The sequence below is a fragment of the Amblyomma maculatum genome, chromosome 9 (assembly GCF_055883805.1).
Source record: "Amblyomma maculatum isolate TAMU_Amacu chromosome 9, ASM5588380v1, whole genome shotgun sequence".
Taxonomy (NCBI): domain Eukaryota; kingdom Metazoa; phylum Arthropoda; class Arachnida; order Ixodida; family Ixodidae; genus Amblyomma; species Amblyomma maculatum.
This window is the reverse complement of record NC_139352.1, coordinates 72,248,855-72,267,178: the sequence shown is the minus strand read 5'-3', so window position 1 is coordinate 72,267,178 and position 18,324 is coordinate 72,248,855. Positions and strand designations below refer to the sequence as shown.

The 18,324-nt window shown below is 44.3% G+C and overlaps 1 protein-coding gene and 4 non-coding genes across 5 annotated transcripts in view; all 5 read right to left on the bottom strand.

Annotated features, from left to right (window-relative positions):
• The window catches only part of LOC146179389 (chitin deacetylase 1-like), a 93,312-nt gene that overhangs the window by 22,367 nt on the left and 52,621 nt on the right, over nucleotides 1-18,324 (bottom strand). The window lies entirely within an intron of this gene.
• Nucleotides 1,366-1,438, bottom strand: TRNAA-AGC (transfer RNA alanine (anticodon AGC)). Its single transcript has one exon. It is a non-coding gene; the product is annotated as a tRNA-Ala (tRNA).
• TRNAA-AGC (transfer RNA alanine (anticodon AGC)) lies at nucleotides 3,170-3,242 on the bottom strand. Its single transcript has one exon. It is a non-coding gene; the product is annotated as a tRNA-Ala (tRNA).
• TRNAA-AGC (transfer RNA alanine (anticodon AGC)) lies at nucleotides 7,658-7,730 on the bottom strand. Its single transcript has one exon. It is a non-coding gene; the product is annotated as a tRNA-Ala (tRNA).
• TRNAA-AGC (transfer RNA alanine (anticodon AGC)) lies at nucleotides 13,769-13,841 on the bottom strand. Its single transcript has one exon. It is a non-coding gene; the product is annotated as a tRNA-Ala (tRNA).

Genomic DNA, 18,324 nt, shown 5'->3' with positions numbered 1-18,324 from the left:
CAAGATGCAACTGTTGTATACTTTCCTCTTGAGCGATACCGGTAAGCTGCTAGTCATAATCTGCGAGTGCTTGCCAAATGCGCTCCATCCCAATCGTATTCTTCTTATTTCCTTTTCGTGGTCCGGATCTGCGGTTACTACCTGTCCTAAGTAGACATATTCGCCTACTACTTCCAGTATTTCGCTACCTAATGTAAACTGCTGTTCATTCCCGAGGCTGTTGAAAATTACCTTAGTCTTCTGCATATTGATTTTCAAGCCTACCTTTCTACTTTTCCTGTCCAGGTCATCAATCATTATTTGCAATTCATCCCCCGAGTTGCTTAGCAAGGCAATGTCATCAGCAAATTGCAGATTACTGAGGTATTCTCCATCTACCCTTATCCCTAACTGCTCCCATTCCAAGTATCTGAATACTTCCTCTAAACAAGCTGTGAATAGTACTGGGGAGATTGTGTCTCCTTGCCTAACACATTTCTTTATGGGAATTTTGTTACTTTCTTTATGCAGAACTATGGTTGCTGTGCAGCCACTATATATATCTTCCAGCACTTTCACGTACGGCTCGTCTACCCCCTGATTTCGCAATGCCTGCATCACTGCTGAGGTTTCAACTGAGTCAAATGCTTTTTCGTAATCAATGAATGCTATGTATAAGGGCTGGTTACATTCCGAGCATTTTTCTATCACCTGATTGATGGTATGGATATGATCGATAGTAGAGTAACGTTTCCGAAACCCTGCTTGATCTTTTGCTTGATTGCAGTCTAAGGTTGTCCTGATTCTATTAGCGATTATCTTAGTAAATACCTTATACGTAACAGACAGTAAGCTGATTGGTCTGTAATTTTTAAGGTCCTTAGAGTCCCCTTTCTTGTGAATGAGGATAATGTTTGCAATCTTCCATGGTTCCGGTACCGTCGATGACACCAGGCACTGCGTATACAGGGTGGCCAGTTTTTCTAGCACGATATCCCCCCCGTCCTTCAACAAATCTGTAGTTATCTGATCCTCTCCAGCTGATTTCCCCCTTTTCATAGTTTCTAGTGCTTTCTTGACCTCGTCTTTCTTGACCCTGTATATGCTGATAATAATACAAAAAGGGATGACACAACGCGCTCTGCTGTGAGGCTTGTTTTGTGGCTGGAATCAGCGCTGCATTTCCTCATTGCACTCACGAATGTGGCATCAATTAATCGAGATATACATGTGTCGCTCTGAATAATGCGGAAAGTCGGGAAAGTGCTAAAGGGCCTAATGAATGCGTTGGCATGGATGTCATGTACAACATGATGAATTTACAGTACAAAGTATATAACAGAACAAACAAGTCTACAATGATTGGAGAAAAAAAACACGATATCTTGGAGGTGCTGGGTATCGATCCCAGTACCTCTCGCATGCTAAGCGAGCGCTCTACCATCTGAGCTACACCCCCAGACGAGGTACAGTGCGAATTCAAGGGATATTTGAAGTTGTCAATGAGATCAAAGAGGTGAGGGCACATGCAGGCTCTCCACTTCGACCCGTTTAAGAAAACGCGGCCTCTTTCCGCTGCCCATACTGTGTGACTCGCATTTTAAAGATGGAAAACGGGCAGCACTTGAAGAACGGGTTAATCGTAGCCTGACAGGAAGTCGTCTCATTTGAACGCAATCAACACGTTTGTCGACGAGGTCAGTCTAATCCAGTACTGCCGATGTACGGTAGTCATTATGTAAAAGAAATCGTGCTGAATTGAGAGTCGATAACACTTCGCACAGTTTTTGGGTGGCGCAGTGGTTACGGCACTCGACTACTGTTCCCAAGGACGCGGGATCGAATCCCGGCCTCGGCAGCCGCTTTTCGATGGAGGCGAAAAGCAAGGTGCCCGTGTGCTTTGCGATGTCAGTGCACGTTAAAGAACCCCAGGTGGTCGAAATTTCCGGAGTCCTCCACTACGGCGTCTCTCGTAGCCTGAGTTGCTTTGGGACGTTAAACTCCACAAACCAATCAACCAACTACTAGAATACGTGCGCATCCAGTTCAGCATTATTTGTGATTATACTTATTCACACAATGTCTTCTGAATAGCATAATTGGACCGATTGGGCCATTAACCTAGAAGGGACCCATCCATGCGTCAATGCCCGTCCATGTGTGTCTTTCTGTCCTTATGTAAGTAGCGCTGTTCTTCTTGAAAATGACACACCAGCTGGCCCAAGAATCAGTTCTAACTGGGTCCCTTCGGATATTTAGGGTATCAGGACGCCATTGTCGGAGATGAATTGTCCGCTTTTTGCTGTAATGATGCGACTTGCCCCTGCAGACTAATACATGGAGCAATACAACCATCGGCCTGGCTGACATCACAGTGACGGTGGTATTAATGACCAGGGGCATAGCCAAAAGCCATGTATTGACAATCCGTTTATTCGTTTATTCCAGAGGGCATGAGGTACAGTGTGGGAGCGACACGCCAGCTACCATCATGGCGGCCATGACGTCATGTGCAACGCATCTATATGAGAAAATTAAAATACTTATCACCAACGTTTTCTTTGATACGAGTTGAAAGCCTTTCGATCTTTTTTGTAAACAATAAATCTGACACCCCATTAGCTTTCCGTGTTTACGAAATCATCGTTGTGAGCCTAAGTACACCCACTGCCTCTCCCATATATCTGCATGTAGATCTGGCCACCTCGTTCCCGTTAACCGCGTGACCTCATCTAACCAATTAACTCTTTCCTCGCAACCTCCGAGCCGGTATCGAGGAGGTTCGAGCCGGACGGTGCTCGGGGTTAGTTTTTGCAAACACGCCGACGTGCCACGCTTGTACAGAAGACCGAATTTTCCCCGCTGTAACTTTTGTTGCATGGAATTGCATAAGCAGGTTGGGTGGCAAATAGCCAATGAAAACATTATCTGGCCGTTCTTTGCCATTTTACGAATTCACAACAAAACTAAATCAGAGGAGACAATTCTGTTTCGATATTCCATTCTTGCAATACATTGAACGGCCCAGAGAATAAGACACGCAGCAACGTAGCGCTGTAATTTCGTTCTATTTGCCGTGAAATCAGCTGTAGTTGTGCAATTCAAAAGCCATTGGCTCAACAAAGTGTATGCGTATGCTGTGACGTCAACTAAAACCGACAAGATTTGAGGAAAGAAAAAAAAGCCACATTGGAGGTGCTGGGCATCGATCCCAGTACCTCTCGCATGCTAAGCGAGCGCTCTACCATCTGAGCTACACCCCCGGATAGCAGTCATCATCGGCTGAAACTTAGACTTCAAGCTTGGAAGCATCGAACGGGTGAGAGACACCACGCGCTGTCTGCATCGACCCCGTCTCGGTAATTCTTGGCAAGCCGCCAGTCTGCCTGCGCTAGCTTAAGGAAACGATCGAGCGTCCTCCAAGAACAAACCGGATCTGCAGCTTCTTAACTCGTTTTAATTCTGTTATGGTCCAAACTTACCCTGCGATGACTCACATAAAACGCGGAGTGTTTTGCAACTGAATCCTTTTAACGTAACTCGAATGATATTTGGAGAATTTTAGTTATTTGCTGTTCGAACTAAGAGGTCTGCCCTGTTATAAACAATGCTATAGAGGTTGCTTAGGGATTTGATCACCCGCATCATTTGATGGATGTGCGGGGTTCGATATCCAGTGTGGCTGGGTTCTCTCTATGATGCAACGCGCACTAGTTGTGTTGTTTTTTCTGGCCAGGCGCTGAGCTTATCTAGTGCCAAATGGTTTAATATTGGTCAGTGACTCCACCCCGCGCAGAGAAAATGTCTTGCGCAATGGCGTTCTTCTGGTCGAAGTGATCATTACACCACAGAAAGCTAGCATCATCGTCATTAATACAAACGACATTAATGAAACGAAGAAGGTAGCTAAAATAAGCCAGAAATTCTAATTAAGCGAGTCCGAATTGGTGAAACTACAGAGCGTAAGTCAGGAGTTTCGCTGAGATCAAGAAGTCGTTTGTGGTGCTTTTACGAACTCGGTTTGTGGAAATTGTTGCAGTGGCCTTCATTATTTCGCTCTAGGAAATGTGGAGATCTGCATTTTTACATAATATTCGTATCGCCACATCCGGAGCAGATGCTCGATGGAAGCTATGTGTCATGTGCTCTCACCGCGCCTTTTTCAATCGTTTTTATCTGCCAAAGAAGGTTATTTGTTTTCCTTTATCAAACTGCGGAAAAGAAGCCAAAATCCAGCAAAAGAAGCACTATTCACGAGCACTATTTGAAGAATGCAGCAACCCAGCAGCCTCGACTTGATGGCGGCCATGTAGCAATAGAAGCACGTGAGTAAGGAGGACCTTCTGCACAGAAGAAACAAACCTTACAATTTCAGAAACACCGGTGAGTTGGTGGTACTTCTGCAGTTACAAAATTAAGGAGTGTGGACAAGTACGCAGTGGTTTATGAGCTTTATGCTTCGTCTTTGACTTGTTTTCAGCTGTTTTAAGAATAATTATCTGCCAGCTTGCCTAAGCTTTAACATTTGGTTTTCTCTTTAACAGTACTTTCTGCGGCGCCAATTCCAGTTCTCTAGGACAGAAGCAGAAACGACCGTTTAACTACCGGGTATTCGTTCTTGTTCATCGATTGGATCCCCAATCAGTTTACTAGTTATAAACACCCAAGAAACGTGAATGGTGGCACTGTTTGGTACTCTTCACTTTTTTGTCGCGTTCACATCGCAGAACTGTCACTTTTAGGTTCCTCACCACCATCCTTATCAGCCTATTTAGGTCCGCCGCAAGACAAAGGCTTTTTTTTACCTACAGTTAACCTTCGCTATACCTCCACTAATTTGCCAAATCTTATCCGCCAGTCAACTCTCTGCCTTCTCCCTCTACATCTGTTTATACACTTGGAAGCCATGCCACTAACCCTAACGGGTCATTGGTTATCTTACCTCGTCATTAGAAGCCACGCTCAGTTAAGAGAGCGAGAACTGTGCTTATAGTTGACTATACATGCTGCTTTCGGCGCGCTATACATTCTTTAAGATACGAAACAAAATGAACACAGACAAGACGGAGCTTCGTCTCGTCAATGTCCAGTTTGTTTGTATATCGTAAATAATTTAGTGCGTCCAAAGCCGCATCGATTTTCCCCTTTCAATTTCTTTCGTTCTGTTCAGAGCCGCCTAAAAGCTTTCCGAAAATTAGTAACTGAATGTTGATGTGCATTACTGTAGCTCAATTTATTGGCTCTAGTGCGTCGCTGACTGTTGTAGCCGCTGAGGTGAGGTTTTCATTTTTAACCTTCGATCGATATTAGCACCATTTCCTGCTAAGCCATTTGTTTTATGTGCACAGCATTCAATAACTTTTTTCACGTCCTACTGTTGAACGTATCCCAACCAGCGTTTGCTTGCTATCAGTATGTTCATTCACATAACAGACCAAAACATTAAATAAAGATACGCAAAGAAACGACAGGAACATCCGTAGGAAGCTTGAAAGCATATAACAATGTCATGAAGTGTAATATGATCTGTTTGTAGCATAGGCTAACAGTCGATCGAGCCATAGATGCACTTAAGTACATGTCTTGCATCATTGCCTAAAATCAGACAAGTTTTGCTAAAACATCGCCGAATGCAAAAGGCTGTGAGAATGAGCTACGCTATCGTCGCCTCACTAAGCTGATATTCTTTCTCCCGCACAGCGAACCGATGTCAGGATTTCGATTATCATAGCTTCAGCCTCAAAGGACCCGCAGAAACTCAAAGGTGTGCGACTCCTCAAAGGTGTGTGAAAAGTAAGGCGCCCTCCTTTTATGTGAAGTCAGTGCGCAGTAAGCCATTTAAGGTGGTCGTCGAAATTTCCGAAGCAATGCGCTACTGTGTCCCTTTTAATGTCAGTCGCTTTGAGACATTAAACACTACAAACGAAACCAACATCTCAAAAATATAAAAAGGAATCAGCAAGCCTACGAAGGTTGTATTAGAAGTCAGACGGCTTTTATTAGAAGCAAAGGTTACGCTACCAGTTTTTATTCTATAAATTTTATACCAAAAAAGAGCTCAAGGATGGCTCGTTGCTTGTGTTAGAGCTGAGCGTTGTAACGTCGATTTCGGTCGCGGATGCAGGCATGCATTGCCAACAAAGCCCAAAAGCTCCCGTGCATGGATATTTTGAACGAACGGCGTTAAAGAAATACAGGCGGCCAAGATTAATCGGGACTTCTACACTGCAGCGTAGTGTTTCATAACTCATGCTGTTGTTCTGGCACGCAAAAATAGTTTTGTCGTCTAGTCTTAAAAGGTGCTTCTTTTTGTACTTTAAAAGATGAGGGATGGGGTAAACTTACTTTCATAAATTTGCGAGGTAGCAATTTACCTCTCGCATGCGAAGTGAGCGATCTGCCATTTTAAATACCCTCTCCTTTTCTTTGACTAGTTTAGTACAGCCAAAATTCTCAAACAAGATCAGCTGTTCGGCAGGCTCGGGCTGAGTGCTACAAAACTGACGACTGCATATCACGCTCTCAATTAAAGTTTCAAGAATAAACCTTTGCATTCTCATGCATCACTACCAGTCTGGTCTACAGGCTTCAGAGGCTCAGGACCATAACTATGTCGCAACCAAGCCACCTTTTATTCATACCCAGATATTTTCGGCAAATTCTGGGAATTAGTCATTTAACGTATTTTTGAGTACTGCGTCATAACAATCAATAGAGAGTTTTAGCTTACCGTGATCCGCGATCCGCTACCATGATCCGCCACCGCGCGTTCCACTGCGCATGCTCAAACCCCCCTTGACGCCGATAGATGGCGCCACATGCTGGATGTCGGTTAAAATTTTCCAGTGACGCTAAATGTCGGCACACAAACCTGCCGCGTCGGGACCAATCAGCTTGAGCGCCCCGCCCACGCGCGGTAGAGAGTCAGGGTGGTGGATCGCGGATCACGGTAAGCTAAATCTCTCTAATATCGGAGCAGGTATGCCCTATAAGTACGCTTATAGCTTCTTGCTATTTACTATAAAAAAGCGCCTTGTTGGAGTTCTATGGCAGATTTAATTAATAATTGTTAGTACAAGACCAACTTCGGACGGAAAAGGTTTCTACATCACAAGCTTAGACAATTTATAGCGATGTCTTTTTCCGCGGTAGGCCTAGGAATTATTAAAAAAAAACGTAGCCCATTGGTTTCCTGTGGCAGCTTTACCTACCCTTATTGCTGAATTAGGGCTGGAACTACTGCTGCAATTACAGTACTAATTCAGATCAATAGCAAAGTGAAAAAATAAAAAAAAAAAGTCTCTACGCTTCTCTTGGCCTCGCTGACTGTCTGCAAAAAGTCAGGAGGCGGAAGAAAACATTTATTGACGCACTGAAATGATTTTGGAAAGGGAAGATGGAATAATAGTCCTGCTGGATGTCAGTCCGTATTCCGAGACACCAATGGTCATCGCCGCTATCTGAGCTCTCTGGACCAGGGCCCGCTGGGACTTAAGGTCCGAGTTGGACAGGGCCGCTACCCAGCCCTCCCTGGTTAAACGGCTTAAAAAGGTAGGGAAACGCTGAAGGAACAGTCTCTTATCCACCTGTTAGTGGCGTCCTTCAGAAGCGTGAATAAGAAAAAGAGCTCAACCCAGAAGTCGGTTTGAGATCGACAAAGAAAAAAGTATTGCCACATTGGAGGTGCTGGGTATTGATCCCAGTACCTCTCGCATGCTAAGCGAGCGCTCTACCATCTGAGCTACACCCCCGGACAGGGTGCGGGGCGAAGTCGAAGGAAATTTAAAACGGTAAATGAGATCGAACGGGAGAGAGTGGCCTTACCTTCTCTCCGTCGACACCGTTTCAGTAAAGTTGGCTGAGAGCTACCTGCCCTGCCCAGCCGCTGCGCCTCCGAAGGACGGGTGTAGCATACATAGCCAGCTAGTAGTCAATAAGCGTGCGAGACAGGGAATGATAGCGGCTGAAAAGGGGGTTACATGTGGAACAGTTTTTACTGCAAGTGGTCGTTAGTGTTGTCCTGGATACCAAAAACTACGCAGAGGTAGGCCAGCGGGTAGAGGGTTCTACTTGCATAGCAATCATAGCAGTACGCGTAAGTAAGTCGAAGATACTTGTTCGGGGCTCGTTAGATCCTGCTTGTACTCTGCTACGCTACGCACGGGATTAATACGTTGCACACAACTATGGGTAGCACATGACGGAGTACAGATGGGTATTGAGCACGGGGGTAGAAAGTTCTGTGGCATTATATGTGTCAGCAGAACCCCCTGAACAAGGCGTATGTCGAAAATTGTAGATAACCAGTTGCTGTCTGACCACTGCTGTTGTTCACCTGTACAACCCCAAAGTAAAGAGAAAGTACATGGTATAAGAGTGAATAGTGGGCCAAAGATCTCCATTTCAATGTCACAACTGTGTCGCTCTCTTTTTACCATGCTTAGGTTTACGCCGCTACGAAGGGTAAGAAAACAAACAGCCGGCTGCGAGGGCATTTTGCTCTACTTTTAGCCCGCAGCGAAAACTTAAGTAGATGACACTGAAAGACACACCTTTCAGAGCTGTACGTTAATGAAAATATTAAAAATATTTCTTTTCAGCAGAACAAAGGCTAAGGCTACATCTGAGATATCAATAAAATATTGTTTGCTACTTTAAATACCTATATTTTAAACCGATGTCATTTCTTAATTGCCCTCCGCGGTGACTGAGTGGCTGTTATATTTGGCTGGCGAGTTCAAGGTTGCGGGATCGAATCCTGCACACGGCAGCTGCATTTAATTTGAACTAAAAAAGAGGAAACTCTCTTGCGTTGCGCCATGCCAGAGCAAGTTAAAGAACACCAGACGTTGGAAATTAGAAGCTCACCACTACGGCATCTCCGACAGCGACACGCCTGCTTTGGTACTTTGAACTTATTGCACCTTTCACCTAACACAATCACGAGACAAAGCCAGCACAACGAAAAAGATGTTCGTGGAGGTGCTGGGCTTCTATACCAGTATCTCTCGCATGCGATGCGAGCGCTCTACCATCTTTGCTACACCTCCTGTTTTAACATTTCTTACCACACTCTTAACTTGGTTCCACATACCAAGTAGAACTTTTAAAAATGTTCCACTTATAACTGGAACGTATGCCGAACTAGATTAAGAGTGCACCAAAGCACATACACAAAAACACTGGTCTACTTAGGCAGCCGCGGTAATTCAAAATTCCTTAAAATTCACTAAATCATCCAAAACATACAACTAGTCAGGCGGATCTGCCTGTGCGCGATACAACTCACGAATGAAAACAACGTGTTCATCAAACTTTCTCGTGTTGACCGTGCGTTGATATCAGCATGTGTCACTGTCATTAGTGTCTTCCAAAGACTATGAAGGCCCAAGAGCATTATCATGTCATAAGGGAAACCTTGGTCCCTCTCTACTGGAAGGGAGCGCGTACACTGAGGCCTTAACGGCAGTTGCTTTTTAAGAGCACTCTACCAGACATCCCAATAAAATATTGCGTCCCGGCGCACAATAAAAGTCTTCTCAGTAGTTTCCGGTTGGTTAGACAGTGCGCAGTTTGTTGTCCAGGGCACAAATATTTCTTTGTCGGCAATACACGTATTGACAGAAAGGGTACAGGTATGTAGTTAAAAAAAAATGACTTTGTATTCGCACTCACAGGCATCCTTTTCACTCTTTTTTATACATCCTTCCCAGGGCCTATATAGGATTCGTTTCTCTACAAAGGCGGTGCCATCACAACTTCAATTAAATCCATGTAAAGTTTTTCTTGTCACTGTGCTTAAAGGGAAGCTGAGCACTTTTCGAAAAAATTGAGTTTTCGGCAGCATTTAGTTGTTTTTGGTCCACTGAACAACAATATCGCATTAAAAAAAGGCTTAAATAAACGCAAGCAGCTGTTTTTTAGAAGAAAACGCGCGCCAGCGCCTCAGGGCGCCGAGCGAACGCCATTGTCGCCTGTGAGTGGTCGGGACCGTCGTGACGTCATCGACGGGTGTCCCGCGGGTCTCCGGCCTGCACCGACGGCGCTGCTGCGTAGTGCGTTGCTAGCGCGTTGCTTCAGTTGGCTGGAAGGCCTAATCTTGAAAATTATGGATAGTGCGGGCAGTAGTGAACAGTTTGCACTCTCGCCATATATGTTCGAGCCATCAGCGGCTGCAGAAAACGGCGGAACCAACGACGCCGCGGAGTGCGCCGATGGAGAAAGTGACGCCGCGACATTTTCACGGGTTGGAAATCTCCTCTGGTACGTATGTTTTGTGTAGGTGCTTGTTTTTATACATATCTTTGCGAGGTAGATGTGCAAGTGGTAATGAAGTAAATCCCGTCGAAACGCTGTTGCTTACTGGCTGCTGCATAACAGCCGAAACACCAGACACCTGTAACATCGAATTCAAAACGCCGGCATGCTTACACGAGTCACGCGAGGTAAAGCATTTGTTTTTCATTTATTTAGAGCACGGTGCCTACTTACATCCGAAGGCCTTTTATTTCTACGAACTATTATTACTACTGGGTTTTATATCTGCTTGGGATGCATTGCAAACTGTTGGCGGCCGCACCACAACTTGCAGGCTTTTGTCAGCAGTTTCCTTTGAGACGACCTGTGCCTCTGTAACCCTGATTTTTACATTCTCTTCGCATGGCGAAGGGTCTTCAGGAGGCGTGTTCTCGAGCATTTCTGCGAGGACCTGAAAGAATATGAAATATGCACAACACAAATGCCAGCCTACTATGAAGAAATATATAAAAATTCATGAAAACACTGACAAAAGCATTTTCTTTCTTTAGTATCAATAACCACAGTACCTTAGACCACATCCAAAGATTAGGAGCCTCAAGGAATTACTATCCTGAGACGTGCTCTTCCCTGCACTCTGTACTTTTGCATTGTGAAAGATGTAGTTGCAAGAATCTGTTCAAAAGAAGTCAGATTTATACTGATTAACAGCACAAGCGTGAGTGCAACTTTACTAACGAGCACGGAAAATTACTGCCACTGCACCAATATGGTGCATTTAGACAGATATATGCTCAGAGGGTGAATGAGAGAGAATCCGAAACTCCGACCAAAGGTCTCAGTTTTATGCTGTACAGATATACCTCCGCGTACTACAACGCTGATAGCACGCAATTAAAAAAAAAAAATATACTGTCCCACCGCGGTGGCTCAGTGGTTGTTTTGACGAATGTCGTCGAAAGGAAACAGACGGGCTGCTGAGTCACACCTTATTAACTGGTGGGCCTCGTGCCGCCGACTGGTCGCTGCGGCGCACAGGATATGTTCACACGATCCACTATACAGTTATGGCCCTCGGGTGCCGATTGCTAGGACGCTGATTTCGAGGCAGAGGGATTTGGCCCCGCCACAGCAGCCGCAATCCAGTTGATTTCGTAGGTACGAAATGTTTCCTCTTCACGGCAGAGACCCACCGCGCTGAAAGTTTCTTGTCCTTTGGAAACGTGTGAAACACCACATCGTCCCGGTCGCCAGTGTTCGCGCAGCCGAATGCTGCGCAGAACGACGGCATGACGGCCACTTGTCGCTACACCCACTCCACACAGAACGCTCGAACTAGAAAAAACAAACGGCACTAGCAAAGGATTACGTTGAATCGTCGTTCGCCACGCCAAAGCACGAGACGCAGCGGAGCAAGCAATGCGGGACGGGCAGGACGGCCGGCCGGCTCCCCGTGAATGGCGTCACTTCCGCCAGGTCTCCAATTTTGCCATCCCCCAACCCGGCGCTTCCGGAGGCGACGGGGGCGTGTCCGCGGCGGGTTTTTAAAAGGCGATTGCGGCTGTTCTAACGGACAGAATCGAGAAAAAATTTACACATGATTTTTGAGGTCTTTTCTTCCCAACCACGGCATTTCATGCAATTTGAAAACCGCTTCAGCTTCCCTTTGTATAGCACTTAAAACCGAGCTTTTAGTATTCAGAAAGAAGCTACTACTTCTCGCAAATAAACTTTAACATTACAAGTGAACGGTTTTGCAGTAGACACAATGATTTCAGGCAAATCATTTTTCAGTCGAATTTGGAGCAAGGTACGTAAAAATAAATCACTTTGGTGTCGCATGAAGAAAAAAGAGGAAACGATCTGTCTTAAAACAAATACGGCAGTCCAAGACCACTGTTTTGAAGAGCATGAAATAAACTGGTTCGTCTCACTCTCTCCCAATTGGAGGTCCAAATAAAAGCAGCAAAAAGCTCAGTGCATTTTCTGTAGATTTACACGTGTCATCGACAAAACCTGAAGCCCATACCACACTTTGGCAATCAAAAAATAAATTACAAACTGTTGCCTTAGCAAACATTGATAAATTGCGACCTAACCGTTCTCCGCTTTTTTGCCTTTAAATATAATGTCTCAACCTCCCAGTAGAGCGTGCTATTATCATAAGAGCTTAACAGGCACATCTAGATATGTTGAAGGAGACACTGTCCATTCTATATAGGCAAAGTCTGGGGATGTGACGTCTCACCTGGCACGCCAGGACGCAACGCTTTCGTTATAATTATTTCGCAGACGGTTTACCTGAAAATCCTCTAGCTTCATTAATCGCCTCTTCCACACTTTCACACTCCGTACAATAGATGGCAACATCGTTAGCATATGCAACAACTTTTACTTGCCACGGCTCTAGCTTGTAACCATTGATGCTTTCATTGTTTATCATAGATAAGCAAAAAGGCTCTAAATAAATTACAATGAGCAAAGAGAACAATGGGTATCCTTGTCTCACAGATTACCGCAGCGTACCACTATTTGTTAGTTTCTTATTCACTGTAAGGTTTATATTGCAGTCAGTGTAGATCATTTTTATACCATCGAGCTGTATCACGCTGCCTATGTTTGCGTGTTTGACAATACTGAAAAGGCCTTTATGGGACACGCGGTCAAAGCTTTTGCTAAGTCAAGCTGCAGCATAGCTACCGGACCGGGAAAAACATCCCAACACTCTAGGATAATGCGAGTGACATGCCCGTTTTTACAGATAAAGCGCCGTGTTACGCCGCATGTTTAGCGTGGCCTAACAATTAGTCTGCGCTCTGCGATCTTTTGGACAGCACTTTCGTGTAGAGCTTTGTAGTCGGTGTTTCTGAGCTATAACTCCGACGGTAGACACTGCGAAGTAGAGGGGAATTTAAAGTGGTAAATGAGGTCGAACGGGAGTGGGAAACAACTCACTTACCCGTTCATGCCATTTCGGGAAACTTGGCAATGAGCCACCACTCGTCGGCAGGTACACGGGCAGTGAGAATAACTGAAATCATTTAACACCTGACGTCTTCAAGATAATACGGATTGCCACACATAACGTGATTTGAATTAATCGCTATCTGCACTCGGTCAAGTTGCGAACTGTCCACTTGAGGCACGGCAACTTTTGATTCAGGAAAAGTAATATCACCTTTGCCAAGAAAGGCAAACCAAGAACACATTTTAGACTGCTGGCTTATTCAGAAGATTCAATCACATATGTTTATTAGGCAGCGCTTCGAATTATTCACAAGCATAAGGAGAAAACAGAATGTTCACGTGTGGGACTGATTCCATGCTGTAGAACCCAGTCCTAAATATCCAATTCACATTGTTGCTCTCAACGAAGTCCACACGCCGAGAGAGTGCTAGAGGAATAATGAACATGTTTACAGACTGTTCATTGCAAGCTTCTGAATTTGCAATAAAACATTTCACAGGAGACAATGTTGTTAAGGTGACAGCTAAAAACGCGAACAAATTAGTTTAAAAAAAGTCGTCTCAATGGAGGTGCTGGGTATCGATCCCAGTACCTCTCGCATGCTAAGCGAGCGCTCTACCATCTGAGCTACACCCCCGGATGAGAAGTGCGAAGCCGAAGGAAATTTAAGGCGGTAAAACGAGTCGAACTGAGGAGGGCAACGCTCTTAACGGATCGGTGCCGTTTCGAAAGACTTGGCAGCGAGCTGCTGTCCATCGGCAAGTACTACATGCGGGGAGAATATCAAATCATTTCACGCCTAACTTTTTAAACCGCTACATGCACACGATTAGTCGCGATCGTCCCACTTGAAGCACGGCAGGGGTTATCGTGTTCAGTGCAGCTTCTACGAAGCTAACTTTCTGACGGAGTTCAAATATAGTTCAATTTCTTCACACTTTATATGATCCAAGAATAATTAATCGAAATATTCCACAAGAATCAATACTCGGCCCCTTGCTTTTCCTTATATTATTAAAGATTTACCATGCAGTCTTAACTATTCTAACTGTATTTTCTCTGCGAATAACACAATTTTTTTTTTGTCTGGCAATGACTTCACAAATTTAACAAGAATTGAACAATCAATTAACTAGCATCAATAACTGGTGCCGAGACGATCAACTAGAAATAACTGCCACTAAAACTAACTTCATTATGTTTTACTTTCGCAATAGGCAACTTACATCCACACATTACCCACGCCTAAGCCCTCAAGTTTTCTATCCTTCTAACTCAGTCACATTTTTCGTGCTATTCTTGACAAGCATTTAAAATTTTTTGCATGCAAAATTCATTTGGGTATACGCATGCTAAATAAAATTACGCGTTATTTCCACCCAGAAATTGTCCTCTCACTATATTACCCTTTTATACACACGCACCTTACGTATTGTTTACCATCTTGGGGAACTACATACTTCACGCGCATGTTCTGTCTTAATCATCCGCAAAACTAAACTGTGCGTCTTGCTTCTTTCAGTCCAAGAGCTCCTGTTCTTTCATGCATTTATATTATAACTTAGGGATTCTAACATTATTTCTACAACTGTTCTAATTATATCCTTCTGGACAGTTTTTCTTTAATATGGTTATGTAATTCAAATAATACAAGAACTGCTGACAATAAAAATTTTCTTCTACTAATAATGTACACTAATTATGGAAACAACAGAGTGTAATGCAGGTCAGCATTGGGACATGTCAAGGGGCGTTAGCCGGAGAAATCTGGCGTCCGGCTAAATTAGAATCCGGCCGGCTTGACTGGGCACAACATCACCTACACTGTTTACGGTGTGAACTACACACCTGCACCTGCGTTTGTACTGGGACATGTTCCTGTGAATGTGAAGCTTTTTTAGAATCAGTGAGTGGTGTGCGTGCATACGCGTTTGTGCCAGAATATGGGAGTGTGCAGAGCTGTTCTCTGCAACTCTAAGCGTTATGCGTGTGAATTTACGGTGTGTGTGGTATATGTGCTAAGTTCTGCAAAGTTCAAAGCAAAGTTCTGACATGTGCTAGCTGCTGACTCCACACGAGACGAGTGCTACTCAGAGTAACACGTGGTCTCACAACCATCACGACGAATTCATTGTACTATGATGCTCCGACGTCATCTCCCTCCATTAATGCCTTACCTCTCTTACTACTTCCCTGCTCCTCTTTCCACCCTTGAGTAGCAGGATGTGGTCACCTTACCGCCGGCTGACCTCACCTCCTTTCCTTTCATTATGTTACTTTCTTCCTCTTTCTCTCTCTCTCGCGCGAGCTAAGCAAGTCATAAAAAACAAAAAATTTCGGTGTCCACTAAAATTGTTTATTTTTACATTAACTGACAGCATGCTTATTATACAATAAAATTTATTTCTGACTCTCTGTGTGTCAAGACTACTCAATTTAGATGACACTATACACTCTACACGTTATTACTGGGCGGTATCTATGAGCCAGAACTTGAGTTTAGACCTCGTCCTCCTCGCAGTAACCGAACTTACTTCTAGCAGCTGTCCTGGTATCGATTATGAAACTTGCTAGGAGTGGATAAAAATACTGCCTTCTGCATTAAGGATTTCAGTACTTCTGACGGTCAACAACACATTAAAAGGTTCTAACCGCCTATACATTACTTACATTACACAAAGTGTACATTACAGTGTCACAAAGCCGGAAACGAAGTGATGTCTCGAGATCGAAAAAATTTCCTTTTTTATTTTCGAGGCGCGTTTTCGAGAAGAAAATGAGTAGAATTTAAATATATGTTGAAATAAAAATGCTTAGAATAAATTCGAGTTTTTCCGGATGCCGCATGTATATGTTACAGTGCATAATAGAAAAACATGATCATCAGTCAAATTCGTCACTAACTTGATTTATCGAGAGCGCCGCTGCTGTATGAAAATGTAAAATTAGCCTGCCCTCTCTCGCTTTTTATGTGAAACACCTTACACTTCTCAGCCATCTTCATGAATAATGTTGTTGCGATAGCAAAGCGAACTCCCATTGGTTCTGACGTTTTGCTAAGGTTGGTTTACCAAGCAGGACTTTATGTTCTAGGCACATATGGTCATTTTTAAACTGGGCCATTCATTTCGAATCCCAAAACGAATGTCGTGAGCCTCTGGTTTTTAGCTGTGAGGAAAATGCGATCTCACACTTTTCTTGACATGAATCTCCAGGGTATGTTTCGTGATCTTTAGTCGTTACGTAACGTATGACTTCAATGTCTCCAGTCTGATGTTCTTCCTCCAGGGTATCAGCTATCTGTAGCGTCACAGTAATCAGTGTTTCATCTGACGCTAATGACACCCCTTTTATCTGAAGTTTGTTTCTTCGACTGTGCTGTTTTAGATCAGCTCTTTTGTCACTTCATTTATTTCGTTGCGTACGGTTCTCAGGCCTCCTCTTTGTATCCCCCCTGCTCTATTTTTTGCGATTATTTCAAGACACACACTTCGTACATATTTGAGCTTTTCTAAAGCGGCACTGATGAAATCCATAGACTATTAGTTTTGTTATAAAGCACATTATTTTTGATATCAGTTCTGTTACACAAGCAGCCGCTGTGTCTAGTCGCGTAGTCATTTCGACCAAAGTTTTGACAAGTTCTTTTATCGTCGATGACTGTTTTTTGGCCAACGCATCACCAAGAGCTGTTAACAGATTCCTCCCATTCCTCATTTTACTGAGACAAGTGCAAGGCAATCCATGAGCTGATTATTAAAAAACATTGAAGAATGATGAAACAGAAAAATGAAGGGCCTGAAGCGAAGTTAAACCTCGCAGTGTACGCCCATCCGTTACTTTGCGTGTGAACGACCGCCGTTTGACAGGCTCTTATTTTTTCTTCTTTCTTGCAGCGCAACGCTGATACCTGACCTTGCCTTTTTTTTTGCCCTCGGCAGATAGTATTTTCCGCTTTGCTCTTCCACCGGACTGTTATCAAAGTGACGGAAACGGCCCCTTTCTCGTGAGAACAATGCCCCTTCACAGGCATGGGGTGGATGCAGCTTCGTGGGCCTCGTTTTTCAGGCTTCGCGTTTTAAAACAAAAACAAAACAAATCTGGGCGCACACTCAAGCAAAGGATGTGACGCGAGAGCGTACATAGCGTCAGTGGTCCCTATTTCCCGCGCAGACATCCTGTTCCGTATTTCATAGTTATCATGTGAAATACCGCATCACATACATATCCTTCGTACGACTAGCGGGGCAGCTCGCTTTCCATAGCGCGCGACGGGTCTGCTTCTGGCGTCATGCCAGCGATGTTATTGTCACATCCGCACTATCGATGCCAGATGCTGACTGTTGCTTCTCCCGCCAGGAGCCTCCGGAGATCACGTGACACATGACGTCACACTACACGCAGCCCATTCAATGATACTTGTTCGTACCGGTGCATATCAGCATTATTTGGTCAAGAACGGCGCATACGCTGCCGACGCTGCCGTGTTTTCTTCGACATGGGCATTTATGCTATAGCATAAGCTCGTGCCATAACGCGGAGAAGTAGCTACAGCGTCATGCTGCTCAACACATAACCTGAGGGTTCGAATCCCGGCACAGACAGCAGTATTTCATTGAAGGCGAAATGGTAGGGTTCCTAATGACACGCAAGGGTAGTGTGTGGTATAAAAATGCCCAGGTGGCTAAAATTAATCCAGAGCCTTCCGCTATGGAGTCTCCCGCAGCCCATATACAGTGTTTCAGGCATTACATCTTACAATCTCATTAATGGCAAAAATCTGCGTCAGTAGACAAATGTACGATTGAAGAAATATTTGCGACGCAGTAGAAACCTTTGAGTTAATTTTGACTAGCTGAAGTTCATAAGCGCGCCCTGACATCGCGCACCACACGGACGCTTCTGAATCTCGTTTTGGCCGAAATTCAGCCGCTAGGGCAGATTCCTCGAACTTTGGTTGAACAGCTGAATACCCAACCACTATGCTACTATGGTGGGTATTTGCGAATCTGTGTGGGACCCGCAGATAAAAGAAAGATAAAAACGAACCTCCCATACAGTTTGTTCTTTCCTTCGGAGCAGAAATGTAGAGCTGATAGCTTTACAATGCCTCGGGAGAG